We start from the raw sequence: 16,803 nt of genomic DNA, 5'->3' as shown, positions 1-16,803 counted from the left end.
AAATGGCGACAAGTGAGGGGCCCACACAATTTCCTCCTATAGATGTGCCGATAGTCTATCGGGAGATTTTGTCAAAAACTCAACAAAAGGCGTGTGTTTAAACCAGTCTCAAGAATTCACGTCAATAAAACAGTCACTACCGGGTATCTTATACGTAAAACATCACGTTAGGTAGAAACAAGTTACGTGTAGAAGTACCTAGAACACCATGTTCCTTAGCTATACATTATATCAGGGGACTTGAAAGTTTTCGAATGCATTTTGTAACAGAATCTTAATCAAATCTGTGTCTAGGCCTAGTATACACGTGCCGTTATTTAAAATGATGTTGTCATAAATAACGACATGTACTATTTATATACTGTACATATATTACATCAGTTCTTAATCATTACTACACAATTGGGTGGACTGGTTAGAGGTAACTTACAACGTATCACCCTACAGCTGAAAAGGTTTGTTATATAACACCACTGTCTAATGATAAATACTAGATCATTAGTGTTTGAAAACAATCAACATTTTTTTTGCTAATTATCAAATACTATGTGATAATTTCTTTTATATTGTTTTAGATTCAAGGTTGCGCTATGACACGCCTTCACACCTGACACGCTATAGCAGTATCATTTAATGTATAGGGCAGTGTTTTGATGTTGCATTCTAAACAATTTCCCCTGGCCTGAAAATGACAAGTCAGGGTATGACATGTTGAGTGTTTTAATTTTATGTAGATTTTTCCGTTATTTCTATTCGAAACTTGTCTTTATATTCGATATGTTAAGATCCATAACTTGCTGTGAAGTAAAAGTGACATCACCAGAATTGTGTAGTAGTTTATATTATCAGTGATGAAGTCACTGTACCATAACTTATTGTGTAACTTGATAAGGCCCCAGTATAACACTATAAACTAACTCCACTCCTCAGACCATCAGTTATCGTGGCCCTGTCCGGTATTTTGAAGAAAAAAAATCTTCACATCACATCTCTGATCGCCATTTTGAGTTTAAAACATCGGGATTTTTCAACAATATTTAAATACATGTTATTACATATATATTATCAAATATAAATCATAAGATACACAGATTCAAAATGTAGATCGTAACATGGACAAAACTGCCAGGCTAGAGTGTCATTGGTCTACCGTAAACTCTAGAACTAGTGAAATTTACTATTATAATGTCCGTTAACAGAACTGGAAATACTAAAGTCGTAATGATACTATTTATAGAACTTCTACTGACGAAGCTCTAATTTCGTTGAGCTATATATAGACACAGCATATTGCTGGGGAATATTGCTCATCGATATAATAAATGATACTATATATACATACTAGGTATATCCATAGATTTTTTCTCTGAATATATGAAATACCAAATGTAATTTAAAGATATTTTGTAGATCAGAACTTGGTAGATTGTGTGAATAAAGATGTCAGCACTACAAAAATACTCATAGAAAGAATAGAAAAGATGTCGCTAACGGTCTTTATCTAACGGTCTTTATCTAACGGTCTTTATCTAACGGTTTATCTAACGGTCTTTATCTAACGGTCTTTATCTAACGGTCTTTATCTAACGGTTTATCTAACGGTCTTTATCTAACGGTCTTTATCTAACGGTCTTTATCAACGATTTACACCAAGCCTTTTTATACACTACCATTCAATATGATTGAATGACTAAAGCATAAGTTTTCAAGTTTATATATATATATATATATGGGGCAAAGAAGTAATTCAAACAGTGTAAACAATAAGGTTTGTTAAATTTTCCGAAAATTTAACAAACCTTATTGTTTACACTGTTTGAATTACTTCTTTGCCCTATATAATCATTACAAGTAATTCGTATCCTCCATACATTTATGTGAGGATCCAGTGTTATCTGGATTATACTGTTCATATTACTTCTTTGACCCTTATTATATATATATATATATATATATATGTCAAGTAGTAATAACGACAGTACAGACAAGTAAATTGTCGAATTTACAATTTATATATATATATATATATATATATAGCTTTTGATATTGGTGAACGGCCCAGGTAAATATCCTTAACTTTAAGATGTACACTGTACACGATGAACGCCACGAGTTGATCTATCGATAATGAAATACACAATAGGAATTACAAATGACAAAAAAGTGGCAAATTTAAACACGGATCTTATCTGAAATGGAAAAGATGAAGATGGTGGTATCATCAAAAACTTGAAACGCAGAAAACTTTCATCCGACGAACACCAAACACGGGAGTGGTGTATTGTCTAACAAGTGATTGATATTTTAATATCAGATTTTTAAAAGACCGATAAAACGTCAGAAACCTTCGGTCCAGAAGATGTTTTAAACGTTTTTGAACCCTGCCCAGTGTTCCATCAGGGTAAATTACCCTAACAGCTGGATATATCGTACCAAAACCTACAATGTATTTTAGTTATCATTAACCATGGGTCATCACCAAATTATTTGAATTTATTAATTTTTCTTCATTGGATAACTATAGAAAAATAATTGTACAAGTCGTTTGAATTCTCTTATAACAGATGATGCACTTGTTGATATTCGCGTATCTGCTCGTGACCACATACAGTGAAGACACTCCGGCACATCCAGCTAACGCCAAGGTACTCCCAGGAGATGTGAAACAACATCATATTGTCATTACAACAATGTGTCGTCCTCAAGAGGTAGATAACGAGGACATTCAAGCACATCCAGCTAACGCTCAGGTACTCCCGGGAGATGAGAAACAATATCATATTGTCATTACAGGACTGTGTCGTCCTCAGGAGACAGAAAACGTGGAAATTCAGGTATATCATTGCTATTTCATTTTTATCCTTATAACAGTTCCATGGGTGATATAACTTATAACAGTTCCACGGGTAATATAACTTATAACAGTTCCACGGGTAATATAACTTATAACAGTTCCACGGGTAATATAACTTATAACAGTTCCATGGGTAATATAACGTATAACAGTTCCATTGGTAATATAACATATAACAGTTCCATGGGTAATATAACTTATAACAGTTCCATGGGTAATATAACTTATAACAGTTCCATGGGTTATATAACTTATAACAGTTCCATTGGTAATATAACTTATAACAGTTCCATGGGTAATATAACTTATAACAGTTCCACGGGTAATATAACTTATAACAGTTCCACGGGTAATATAACTTATAACAGTTCCACGGGTAATACAACTTATAACAGTTCCATGGGTAATATAACTTAACAGTTCCATTGGTAATATAACTTATAACAGTTCCATTGGTAATACAACTTATAACAGTTCCATGGGTAATATAACTTATAACAGTTCCATAGGTAATATAACTTATAACAGTTCCATGGGTAATATAACTTATAACAGTTCCATGGGTAATACAACTTATAACAGTTCCATGGGTAATATAACTTATAACAGTTCCACGGGTAATATACCTTATAACAGTTCCATGGGTAATATAACTTATAACAGTTCCATGGGTAATATAACTTATAACAGTTCCATGGGTAATATAACTTATAACAGTTCCACGGGTAATATAACTTATAACAGTTCCATGGGTAATATAACTTATAACAGTTCCATGGGTAATATAACTTATAACAGTTCCATGGGTAATATAACTTATAACAGTTCCATTGGTAATATAACTTATAACAGTTCCACGGGTAATATAACTTATAACAGTTCCACGGGTAATATAGCTTATAACAGTTCCATGGGTAATATAACTTATAACAGTTCCATGGGTAATATAACTTATAACAGTTCCACGGGTAATATAACTTATAACAGTTCCACGGGTAATATAACTTATAACAGTTCCATGGGTAATATAACTTATAACAGTTCCATGGGTAATATAACTTATAACAGTTCCATGGGTAATATAACTTATAACAGTTCCATTGGTAATATAACATATAACAGTTCCATGGGTAATATAACTTATAACAGTTCCATGGGTAATATAACTTATAACAGTTCCATTGGTAATATAACTTATAACAGTTCCACGGGTAATATAACTCATTACAGTTCCATTGGTAATATAACTTATAACAGTTCCACGGGTAATATAACTTATAACAGTTCCACGGGTAATATAACTTATAACAGTTCCATGGGTAATATAACTTATAACAGTTCCATGGGTAATATAACTTATAACAGTTCCACGGGTTATATAACTTATAACAGTTCCATTGGTAATATAACTTATAACAGTTCCACGGGTAATACAACTTATAACAGTTCCATGGGTAATATAACTTATAACAGTTCCATTGGTAATATAACTTATAACAGTTCCATGGGTAATATAACTTATAACAGTTCCATGGGTAATATAACTTATAACAGTTCCACGGGTAATACAACTTATAACAGTTCCACGGGTAATATAACTTATAACAGTTCCACGGGTAATATAACTTATAACAGTTCCATGGGTAATATAACTTATAACAGTTCCATGGGTAATATAACTTATAACAGTTCCATGGGTAATATAACTTATAACAGTTCCACGGGTAATATAACTTATAACAGTTCCATGGGTAATATAACTTATAACAGTTCCATGGGTAATATAACTTATAACAGTTCCACGGGTAATATAACTTATAACAGTTCCATTGGTAATATAACTTATAACAGTTCCACGGGTAATATAACTTATAACAGTTCCATGGGTAATATAACTTATAACAGTTCCATGGGTAATATAACTTATAACAGTTCCATTGGTAATATAACTTATAACAGTTCCATGGGTAATATAACTTATAACAGTTCCATGGGTAATATAACTTATAACAGTTCCATGGGTAATATAACTTATAACAGTTCCATTGGTGATATAACTTATAACAGTTCCATTGGTGATATAACTTATAACAGTTCCATGGGTAATATAGCTTATAACAGTTCCATGGGTAATATAGCTTATAACAGTTCCACGGGTAATATAACTTATAACAGTTCCACGGGTAATATAACTTATAACAGTTCCACGGGTAATATAACTTATAACAGTTCCATTGGTAATATAACATATAACAGTTCCATGGGTAATATAACTTATAACAGTTCCATGGGTAATATAACTTATAACAGTTCCATGGGTAATATAACTTATAACAGTTCCATGGGTAATATAACTTGTACCATGGTTGCGGCTATTTTTCTTTGAAGTTGACTGTTGTATAAATCTCGATAGTCCGAGAAGAGGCGGAGTCTAGGCAAACACTAACTACCCCGATACATTGATTGGGGTGGAGCCTAGCTGTGCAATAAGTTCCAAGTTATTTTTCACAGTTAGACTGAAACAATGTTTATGTATCGATTTACAGCATGTCCCAGAGAAAAATCGCTACAATCAAGATGCAAATTACAACACTTTTCATTTTGAAAAACAAACAAAAAATCTGTTTATTTCATTTTTAATACATGTAATATTTTTTACAAAATTATAAACAAACAATTTAAAGGTTATAAGACTATACCCGATGTCTTCTTAAAAATCATAAACACTAACGTCACTATGCCACGTCTTCAAAAATCGTTTAAAAGGTCACTTGTTTCCGACATTAAAAGTAACTTGACAGTTGTTAAAAAGACTTCCTGTCGGGAGATTACTTATATCACTGAGAGGCACTGTAGCACGTTTGGCAGTCGGCTCTTCTTGGTGAGTTTTGTTTTCGGGACATTTTCTTTTCTGTGGAGGATCTAACACTGAGGATACTTTGCGTAACACCGATTCGTCAGCTGACTTGTATTTTCTCACAGCCTTTTCTGACCTATGTTCAGTTCTGTTCATGATCTCCTGCTCATCAACCCCGGCGATGTAGAGTTGTGTTGCGCATGTGCGTTTTCCCGAATGATTGGTATAATTTCCACTTAATCCCGCGCGTGCACAAATAATTTTCATAAGATTTCTCAGTTTATTAACTCCTACCGGTTGGTTCCCAAACCTCGGAGGTGTGCCAGGTAATGCGCGCCTGTAGAATTTCCCAGAGACTAGGGCCTGCAGGTACTTCTCATACAAATCGACTATGCAGCGTTCACCTACAATGGTTAAGATCTAAATATTAGAATACTTCATTATAAACTTGTGATAATAATAATATACAGTTAAAATTAAGCGGCTGTTTTTCCGCAGCTAAATGCATTTTACCGAAGTATGTTTGAACCTTTTTCACAGAACATTATTTATATGTGTTTCGTGTTTGTGTTTTCCCCAGGACGAAACCACCGTCACAACGCTACAGAGAAGAAAACAGCTACTCTCGATGGTTGGTGTTTTGGTTTTAGTGGTTGTGATACTGTGGGGAGCAATCATATCGTGTCTTGTCTTATGTAAGAAGATAGCGATGTTGAGGTTCCCGGCGGGATTGCTTTAAAGTCTCATCGTATGTATGATCGAGTAGACTAAAAACACCAAATCGGAATGATGGAATTGGTTGTAACAGAGGCGTCAACACGAGGAAACACATAGCGAAACCAGCCATAAAGTCCAATGAAGACTCGGCCTTATCAAACCATACGTGATGTGACTAGTTTTTGTGTCAGACATCCGTGTGACTCACTGTCTTCAATATTGGTATTAACAGCTACTCCTGATATGCCACCTGTTACTTCCGAACTTTCAGTAATGTTAGAGTCCATTTCTGCTCCACCTGTGAGTATACCAGTGATATCCACGATCATTATCGACAAGGAGTCCTGTCTGAGTTTAGTCTGTGTAGCTCGGTTATAGACGAGGACAATGACACTTTGGTTCTAACCTTATTAGACGTGTCTGTGGGCGTCCTATTTCACGATGACATTGCCCACAAACGGTTCCATATCAGCGAATATTTGTCTTTTTCTATGTGCGTGATTATCTTCTCATGGGGAAATGAAGTTTTATGATGAGCACGATTGTGTAAAACGCAGGACAGTGTCTTGTATTATTTCATTTGGCGGTCATTACATCATACACATCCAGCCATAGTGTTTATTGATATAGATATTATATGATTATATAATCGCATGTGTGGACTATATAATCTGATGTGTGGACTATAAAACCGCTTGTGTTGACTATATAATCACATGTACTATCGCACAATATGACACGTTTGTTTGCAAATCTCTGGCATCTATATCGACCATAGACACCAAAAATGGATTTTAATCCTTAAATAGAATCGCATGTGTGGACTATGAAATCGCATGTGTTGAATATAGAATGACGTGTTGACTATAATATTGCTTGTGTTGACTATAGAATGACGTGTTGACTATAATATTGCTTGTGTGGACTATAGAATGACGTGTTGACTATAATATTGCTTGTGTTGACTATAGAATGACGTGTTGACTATAATATTGCTTGTGTTGACTATAGAATGACGTGTTGACTATAATATTGCTTGTGTTGACTATAGAATGACGTGTTGACTATAATATTGCTTGTGTTGACTATAAACTCGTTTGTATTGACTATATATTCGCACGTGTTGAATATAGAATGACGTGTTGACTATAATATTGTTTGTGTTGACTATAGAATGACGTGATGACTATAGTATTGCTTGTGTTGACTATAAACTCGTTTGTATTGACTATATATTCGCACGTGTTGACTATAGAATGACGTGTTGACTATAATATTGCTTGTGTTGACTATAGAATGACGTGTTGACTGTAGCATCGCATGTGTTAACTATAGAATGACGTGTTGACTATAATATTGCTTGTGTTGACTATAGAATGACGTGTTGACTATAATATTGCTTGTGTTGACTATAGAATGACGTGTTGACTATAGAATGACGTGTTGACTATAATACTGCTTGTGTTGACTATAGAATGACGTGTTGACTATAATACTGCTTGTGTTGACTATAGAATGACGTGTTGACTATAATACTGCTTGTGTTGACTATAGAATGACGTGTTGACTATAATATTGCTTGTGTGGACTATAGAATGACGTGATGACTATAATATTGCTTGTGTTGACTATAGAATGACGTGATGACTATAGTATTGCTTGTGTTGACTATAAACTCGTTTGTATTGACTATATATTCGCACGTGTTGACTATAGAATGACTTGTTGACTATAATAATGCTTTAGTTTATTTCAATTGTCGTTTAATAAATAAACGGCCAATTTCAATTCAATCTATGGTTTTAGTTGTTTGTCTTCTTTGGTCAACAAGCTTGTCATGTCCGAAGTCATGTATAAAACATTGCTTGTGTTGACAATAAACTCGTTTGTATTGACTATATATTCGCATGTGCTGACTATAAAATAGCATATGTTGAATATGAAGAGTTTCTAAATCCACCACGGAAATTCGTAAGGTATACAGATTACTAAATAAGATATATGTTGTTCTTTGTAAAATTAGTTATATAAGATCAATGGAAATCTCACAATAGAGCCGAATATATGTATATAATCCGTTCTTCAGGTTACCTTATACTGCCATTTCGCTAAAATATCTCATTTTACATGCACGTTACAATGACACTTCTTAGTTGGGCAAAGCACAAAGGCTTTATCATATAGGAGAGTAGTGTCGAGGGGTACACCAGGACAGAGTAAAGTAGTGTCGAGGGATACACTAGGACAAAGTAAAGTAGTGTCGAGGGATACACTAGGACAGAGTAAAGTAGTGTCGAGGGATACACTAGGACGGAGTAAAGTAGTGTCGTGGGATACACTAGGACAGAGTAAAGTAGTGTCGAGGGATGCACCAGGACAGAGTAAAGTTGTGTCGTGGGATACACTAGGACAGAGTAAAGTAGTGTCGAGGGATACACTAGGACAGAGTAAAGTTGTGTCGAGGGATACACTAGGACAGAGTAAAGTAGTGTCGAGGGATACACTAGGACAGAGTAAAGTAGTGTCGAGGGATACACTAGGACAGAGTAAAGTAGTGTCGAGGGATACACTAGGACAGAGTAAAGTAGTGTCGAGGGATACACTAGGACAGAGTAAAGTAGTGTCGAGGGATACACTAGGACAGAGTAAAGTAGTGTCGAGGGATACACTAGGACGGAGTAAAGTAGTGTCGAGGGATACACTAGGACAGAGTAAAGTAGTGTCGAGGGATACACTAGGACAGAGTAAAGTAGTGTCGAGGGATACACTAGGACAGAGTAAAGTAGTGTCGAGGGACACACTAGGACAGAGTAAAGTAGTGTCGAGGGACACACTAGGACAGAGTAAAGTAGTGTCGAGGGATGCACTAGGACATAGTAAAGTAGTGTCGAGGGACACACTAGGACAGAGTAAAGTAGTGTCGTGAGATACACTAGGACAGAGTAAAGTAGTGTCGAGGGATACACTAGGACAGAGTAAAGTAGTGTCGTGAGATACACTAGGACAGAGTAAAGTAGTGTCGAGGGATACACTAGGACATAGTAAAGTAGTGTCGAGGGATACACTAGGACAGAGTAAAGTAGTGTCGGGGGATACACTAGGACATAGTAAAGTAGTGTCGAGGGACACACTAGGACAGAGTAAAGTAGTGTCGTGAGATACACTAGGACAGAGTAAAGTAGTGTCGAGGGATACACTAGGACAGAGTAAAGTAGTGTCGAGGGATACAGCAGGACAGAGTAAAGTAGTGTCGAGGGATACACTAGGACAGAGTAAAGTAGTGTCGAGGGATACACTAGGACAGTAGTGTCGAGGGATACACTAGGACAGAGTAAAGTAGTGTCGAGGGATACACTAGGACAGAGTAAAGTAGTGTCGAGGGATACACTAGGACAGAGTAAAGTAGTGTCGAGGGAAACACTAGGACAGAGTAAAGTAGTGTCTAGGGATACACTAGGACAGAGTAAAGTAGTGTCTAGGGATACACTAGGACAAAGTAAAGTAGTGTCGAGGGATACACTAGGACAGAGTAAAGTAGTGTCGAGGGATACACTAGGACAGAGTAAAGTAGTGTCGAGGGATACACTAGGACAAAGTAAAGTAGTGTCGAGGGATACACTAGGACAGAGTAAAGTAGTGTCGAGGGATACACTAGGACAGAGTAAAGTAGTGTCGAGGGATACACTAGGATAAGGTAAATTAGTGTCGAGGGATACACTAGGACAGAGTAAAGTAGTGTCGAGGGATACACTAGGACAGAGTAAAGTAGTGTCGAGGGATACACTAGGACAGAGTAAAGTAGTGTCGAGGGATACACTAGGACAGAGTAAAGTAGTGTCGAGGGATACACTAGGACAGAGTAAAGTAGTGTCGAGGGATACACTAGGACAGGAGTAAAGTATCGTGGAGGGATACACTAGGACAGAGTAAAGTAGTGTCGAGGGATACACTAGGACAGGAGTAAAGTAGTGTCGTGGGATACACTATAGGACAAAGTAAAGTAGTGTCGAGGGATACAATAGGACAGAGTAAAGTAGTGTCGAGGTATACACTAGGACAGAGTAAAGTAGTGTCGAGGGATACACTAGGACAGTGTCGAGGGATACACTATAGGACAAAGTAAAGTAGTGTCGTGGGATACACTATAGGACAAAGTAAAGTAGTGTCGAGGGATACAATAGGACAAAGTAAAGTAGTGTCGAGGGATACACTAGGACAGAGTAAAGTAGTGTCGAGGGATACACTAGGACAGAGTAAAGTACTGTCGAGAGATACACTAGGACAGAGTAAAGTAGTGTCTAGGGATACACTAGGACAGAGTAAAGTAGTGTCGAGGGATACACTAGGACAGAGTAAAGTAGTGTCGAGGGATACACTCGGACAGAGTAAAGTATATACGTAGTGTCTAGGGATACACTAGGACAGAGTAAAGTAGTGTCTAGGGATACACTAGGACAGAGTAAAGTAGTGTCGGGGGATACACTAGGACAGAGTAAAGTAGTGTCGAGGGATACACTAAGGACAGAGTAAAGTAGTGTCGAGGGATACACTAGGACAGAGTAAAGTAGTGTCGAGGGATACACTAGGACAGAGTAAAGTAGTGTCGAGGGATACACTAGGACAGAGTAAAGTAGTGTCGAGGGATACACTAGGACAGAGTAAAGTAGTGTCGAGGGATACACTAGGACAGAGTAAAGTAGTGTCGAGGGATACACTAGGACGGAGTAAAGTAGTGTCGTGGGATACACTAGGACATAGTAAAGTAGTGTCGAGGGATACACTAGGACGGAGTAAAGTAGTGTCGTGGGATACACTAGGACATAGTAAAGTACTGTCGAGGGATACACTAGGACAGAGTAAAGTAGTGTCGAGGGATACACCAGGACAGAGTAAAGTAGTGTCGTGGGATACACTAGACAGAGTAAAGTAGTGTCGGGGGATACACTAGGACAGAGTAAAGAAGTGTCGAGGGATACACTAGGACAGAGTAAAGTAGTGTCGAGGGATACACTAGGACAGAGTAAAGTGGTGTCTAGGGATACACTAGGACAGAGTAAAGTAGTGTCGAGGGATACACTAGGACAGAGTAAAGTAGTGTCTAGGGATACACTAGGACAGAGTACAGTGGTGTCGAGGGATACACTAGGAAGGAGTAAAGTAGTGTCGAGGGATACACTAGGACAGAGTAAAGTAGTCTCGAGGGATACACTAGGACATAGTAAAGTAGTGTCGAGGGACACACTAGGACAGAGTAAAGTAGTGTCGAGGGATACACTAGGACAGAGTAAAGTAGTGTCGAGGGACACACTAGGACAGAGTAAAGTAGTGTCGAGGGATACACTAGGACAGAGTAAAGTAGTGTCGAGGGATACACTAGGACAGAGTAAAGTAGTGTCTAGGGATACACTAGGACAGAGTAAAGTAGTGTCGAGGGATACACTAGGACAGAGTAAAGTAGTGTCGTGGGATACACTAGGACAGAGTAAAGTAGTGTCGGGGGATACACTAGGACAGAGTAAAGTGGTGTCGAGGGATACACTAGGAAGGAGTAAAGTAGTGTCGAGGGATACACTAGGACAGAGTAAAGTAGTGTCGAGGGATACACTAGGACAGAGTAAAGTAGTGTCGAGGGATACACTAGGACAGAGTAAAGTAGTGTCGAGGGATACACTAGGACAGAGTAAAGTAGTGTCGAGGGATACACTAGGACAGAGTAAAGTAGTGTCGAGGGATACACTAGAAAGGAGTTAAGTAGAGGATGATTTTTTTAATATATCCATGCTACAAGGATAATCGAAAGAAGTTCATCTAAACGACATTGTCCAGCTGTTATCTGTAAGTAACAGGAAAGAGCTTTGGTATTTAGGGAAGTACTTGAAAAAAAAATTTACAACACAATCTAGATCTCAGCTTTAACTTATTTTGTTTCCACTTATATCAGTGTCACGGTTTACCAACATTATAATATTCTATCCCCTGACTACACTATTGTATACTCCACTCACTGCCGCTCAGAAATGCCATAACATCTACAATGTATAACCTTACTCAGAGACTTGTATATCTGGAATATGCGTCTCTGCCTTACTGTAATATTTATTTTCAATATGATATATTTTTATAGATCTACTATATGTAAAGTAGTTATATTAATGTTGTCCATCTTTCGTTATTTTGTATTACATGTTAAGGATTGTAATTTGCATGTAACATTGAACATTGATCTCCGATGTGGGACCCTATAATTACACCTAAAACAAAATCCGTTCATTCCTGCAAAAGAAAGATTTCAAAGAATTAGCTGAATGTCCCCTATTGGACTCCACACCTCAGGCTACACCTAGGGGTCCCAGATCTGTAGTTAATATGACAGTGATTAATTTCTATAAACCCAAGCATATGGTTCAAACTTAATTTGGACAGAATCGTGTCATTTAAACCAAAGAAGAATTTGCAATATTTCCACTATTGGGCATCACCCCTCAGACCCCTGGAGAGAGCCCATCTCTGATAAATGTGTAACGTTATAACAGAGACCTATATACTAGGGACTCGCAACAACCGCTTTTCTCGCATAGTCACGACCTCACCTATTGTTCTCATAACCGGAGGTATATTTAGCACGAGATCTAGCGAGACCAAGCGCTGCGGCTGCGCAATAGGTGGATATCGGAGTTGTTTATATTAGTGACATGTGCCGTGCCAAGAGATGGCGACGACTGTCTGTGCACATGTGTCACCGCGTTTGGCCGAGATAACTTCACACTGGCGATAGTTATACCTATGCACTGTAATGTATATCGGAAGATGTGAACAACGATATTTAAGTTGTGTCTAATCGAAAAAAGCACCATTTTTCCGTTAAAGATTCATATAGAAACACATGGAATATGTCGTCCGATTTTCTGCCATTAGACGATGATCTAAATTTAGATGTTATAGAGAAATATACTGACGACGATTCTTATATTTTCGATAGTGATACTGACTTCAGTCAGTGCTTCCCTAATTATATCGGACTCTTACAAGGGGAAATATAATCACCTGTGTTATTTTCTTTGTATCTAAATACACTTTATTAATGACAACTGTCCAAGTATTGAATTACAGATGCTTGATCTTTTCTTGCTAATGTATACCGACGACATGGCTTTATTTGTTAACTGCCCAGAAGATTTACAAATTATGTTGGATTCTTTATATGCATATACCATAAAATGGAATCTGGAGGTCAATGTTGATATAATATGTATAACTAAAATCATGGTGTTTAGAAATTGTGGACAAATAAGAAATAATGAGCCATGTAAATATAATAATGAATAATAATGACAATATAGAAATTGTTGACAGTTTTAAATACTTGGGTATGCTGTTCAACTACAATGGGAAGTTTTACAAAACACAAAAACATTTTGCAGAACAAGGCAGAAAAGCTTTATTTTCTCTGACAACTTCTCTTAGAAATCATTGCTTGAATGTAGAAACTTATAGTTCTATTTTTGATTCGTATGTAAATAGTACTTTACGTTATGCATCGGAAATATGGGGATTTCATAAAGCACCGGATGTCGAAAGCGTACATTAGAAATTCTGTAAAAAAAATACTTAACTTAATAAGGTGCCTAAATCAACTTGCAATGACTTCGTTTACTGTGAATTGGGTAGATTACCATTAACTATTATGAGAAAATTAAGAGTGTTCAAATATTGGTGAAACAGTCGGATAATCTGGTATTGAAAACATGTCTTGATGAAATGGTAAATGAGAATGACGTGTGGATATGTGACATTAAGAATGAATTAGCCGCTTTAGGTATTGAGTACATGTTTTTTTCTAATTCACCAGTAGACTATGCTTTTAAAAGCACTGAGCAGAGATTGACCGATGTTACAAAACAAAACATGTTAACAGATATCTAGTTCGTCGAAAGGTAGATTATATATCGATATCCGATAGATAGCCACTGTGTACAGTTTTAAACCTATAGAAACTAAATATAAATGTATGTGGAGCATCCTCACACAAATTAAATATAGAAATAGGTAGACATAATAATATTACCCAAAGTAATAGAACCTGTAACAATTGTGATTTGTGTGACATTGAGGATGAGTTTCATTTTATTTTGATATGTCCATTATATACAGGTCTGAGGGTAAAATGTATAAAACAATATTACCACAAAAGACATTCTGTTTTTAAATTAATCCAACTATTATCTGTTAATAATGTTAGAGAGATGTCAAATTTAGGTTAATATCTATACTTGGCTTGCAAAAGACAAAATTTATTAGTGTAGATAATTTTATATTGAACAGTTTTCATGTAACACTCTCCTGTACACATCTGTAGTTGTTTAATGTTATATATCTTATATACCTGCATCTGCACCCACCAATAGACCAGTGATTCGTTGATTAATTTCACCAGCAGTTTTACAGTACAGTATAAAAACCACCATTAAAACTATGCCTTTTATCTTCTTTTGGAGATATTTCTTGTTTATTAGACAAATGCTATAGCAAAAGTCTTAAGTAAAATGAAAAAAAAAAACCACTGTCATGTTTGATGATTGATAATATTTTATTATTTAGTATTGAAAACTTTGATAGTGCTTAGGTCATGTACCAATGGTAGATCTTTTCTTCTTTGGCTTTCTGAAAAAAAAAATCAAGTTTAATAAGTATTGATACATTATGGTATAGAATAGGCAGAGAAGCTTCTATAAGATTTAAATTTGAAACATTCAAATTTCAAATACCCTGCAGTAAATTCATATACCCCAAATGTTGATTAAAGTAACAGATTCGTAAATTCAAAATTAACCTAAAAACATATATATCTAAATATGAATGGACCCATTTAAGTTTAATTAGGGAATGAGGACACACCTGAGGGATTTTTGTCTTCCAGAGTACAGGTAAATATTTAGATTGTATACTGCACAGCATGCCTTTAGTGAACTCTAGTATTTTGGGGAGATGGACATCGCCTCAGGACAGGTGTTGACAGTGAGACACACCTGTTGATTCATGTATATCTCAAAGGTAATAAAGGTGTGGTCAATGTCCCTATGGTTTGGATGGAGTGGGGGAGCCCAGGTGATCACCATGACAACATTTTTTTTCTGTAGACCCAGAAGTACAGGTACATACAGGTATATAATCTACATATATTCTGAATGGACCCCCCTTTGAGTTTATTAGGAGATGCCCCATGACCAGGTGTTAATGTTTTTATCAAAGGTGAGTTGTGATCAATGCCCCAAAGGTTGGGGGGGGGGTTATATTTATCGGTCATAATGGGGGGGAAAAAATTATATATATAACCTTTTGATTTTATTAATTTCCCACACAATACAATAAAATATATACCGCAGTATTTAATGTTTTGCTATGTGCAAAAGATATCATAGCTATTATATTCCAACACACTCATTCCTCGATCAATCCCTGCAATTCTGTATCAAATATCTGTTTTGAAACACTAAATAATTTACAAAAAGTATAATATTTAATTTAATTTACATTAGACTGATTTATACTTTTTTCAATTAGTTTCAATTAATGCATTTCTTTCAATAATGGCTTTATTATTCATGAGATCAATGTTAACAGAAGTCATGACTATACTATATAAAATTCTACAGATTATAGCTATCAAATCACTAATCTAATTATAAATATGATATTAAAGACAATGAATTACACAACAAATTTGACTAAACGCGATACAGTAACTATCGAGCAACAATTATTTGAAAACCATTTTGAAATTGGTCAATAAATAAAAAAGGAGTTAATTATATAAACTGAAACCATGTAGCACTGTCCTTAACACCAGCCATTCACAGTATAACCATAATTTGTTTTGTTTACTTATTTTCACTGGGCAATAACTAAATATTCACAATGAATTACACAACAAATTTGACCAAACGCGATACAGTAACTATCGAGCAACAATTATTTGAAAACCATTTTGAAATTGGTCAATAAATAAAAAAGGAGTTCATTATATAAACTGAAACCATGTAGCACTGTCCTTAACACCAGCCATTCACAGTATAACCATAATTTGTTTTGTTTACTTATTTTCACTGGGCAATTACTAAATATTCACAATGAATTACACAACAAATTTGACTAAACGCGATACAGTAACTATCGAGCAACAATTATTTGAAAACCATTTTGAAATTGGTCAATAAATAAAAAAGGAGTTAATTATATAAACTGAAACCATGTAGCACTGTCTTTAACACCAGACATAAGCTAACCAGCGTGGTAATCGCCGTGAAAAGAACCGTCACATGTGCAATCTTCCGAACATAAAGTACGACGGAATACATTTGAAACACCAGTTTACATA

General features: G+C 36.0%; 1 long non-coding RNA gene across 1 annotated transcript; it reads left to right on the top strand.

Annotated features, from left to right (window-relative positions):
- Positions 1 to 395: 395 nt before the first annotated feature.
- Positions 396 to 7,037, top strand: LOC117314767. The gene is made up of 3 exons (XR_004529586.1): positions 396 to 455; positions 2,565 to 2,834; positions 6,292 to 7,037. It is a non-coding gene; the product is annotated as an uncharacterized LOC117314767 (long non-coding RNA).
- Positions 7,038 to 16,803: the final 9,766 nt, after the last annotated feature.

The sequence above is a fragment of the Pecten maximus genome, chromosome 2, assembly GCF_902652985.1.
Source record: "Pecten maximus chromosome 2, xPecMax1.1, whole genome shotgun sequence".
NCBI lineage: Eukaryota > Metazoa > Mollusca > Bivalvia > Pectinida > Pectinidae > Pecten > Pecten maximus.
Note: the sequence above shows the minus strand (reverse complement) of the source record. Positions and strands in the feature narration are given on the sequence as shown.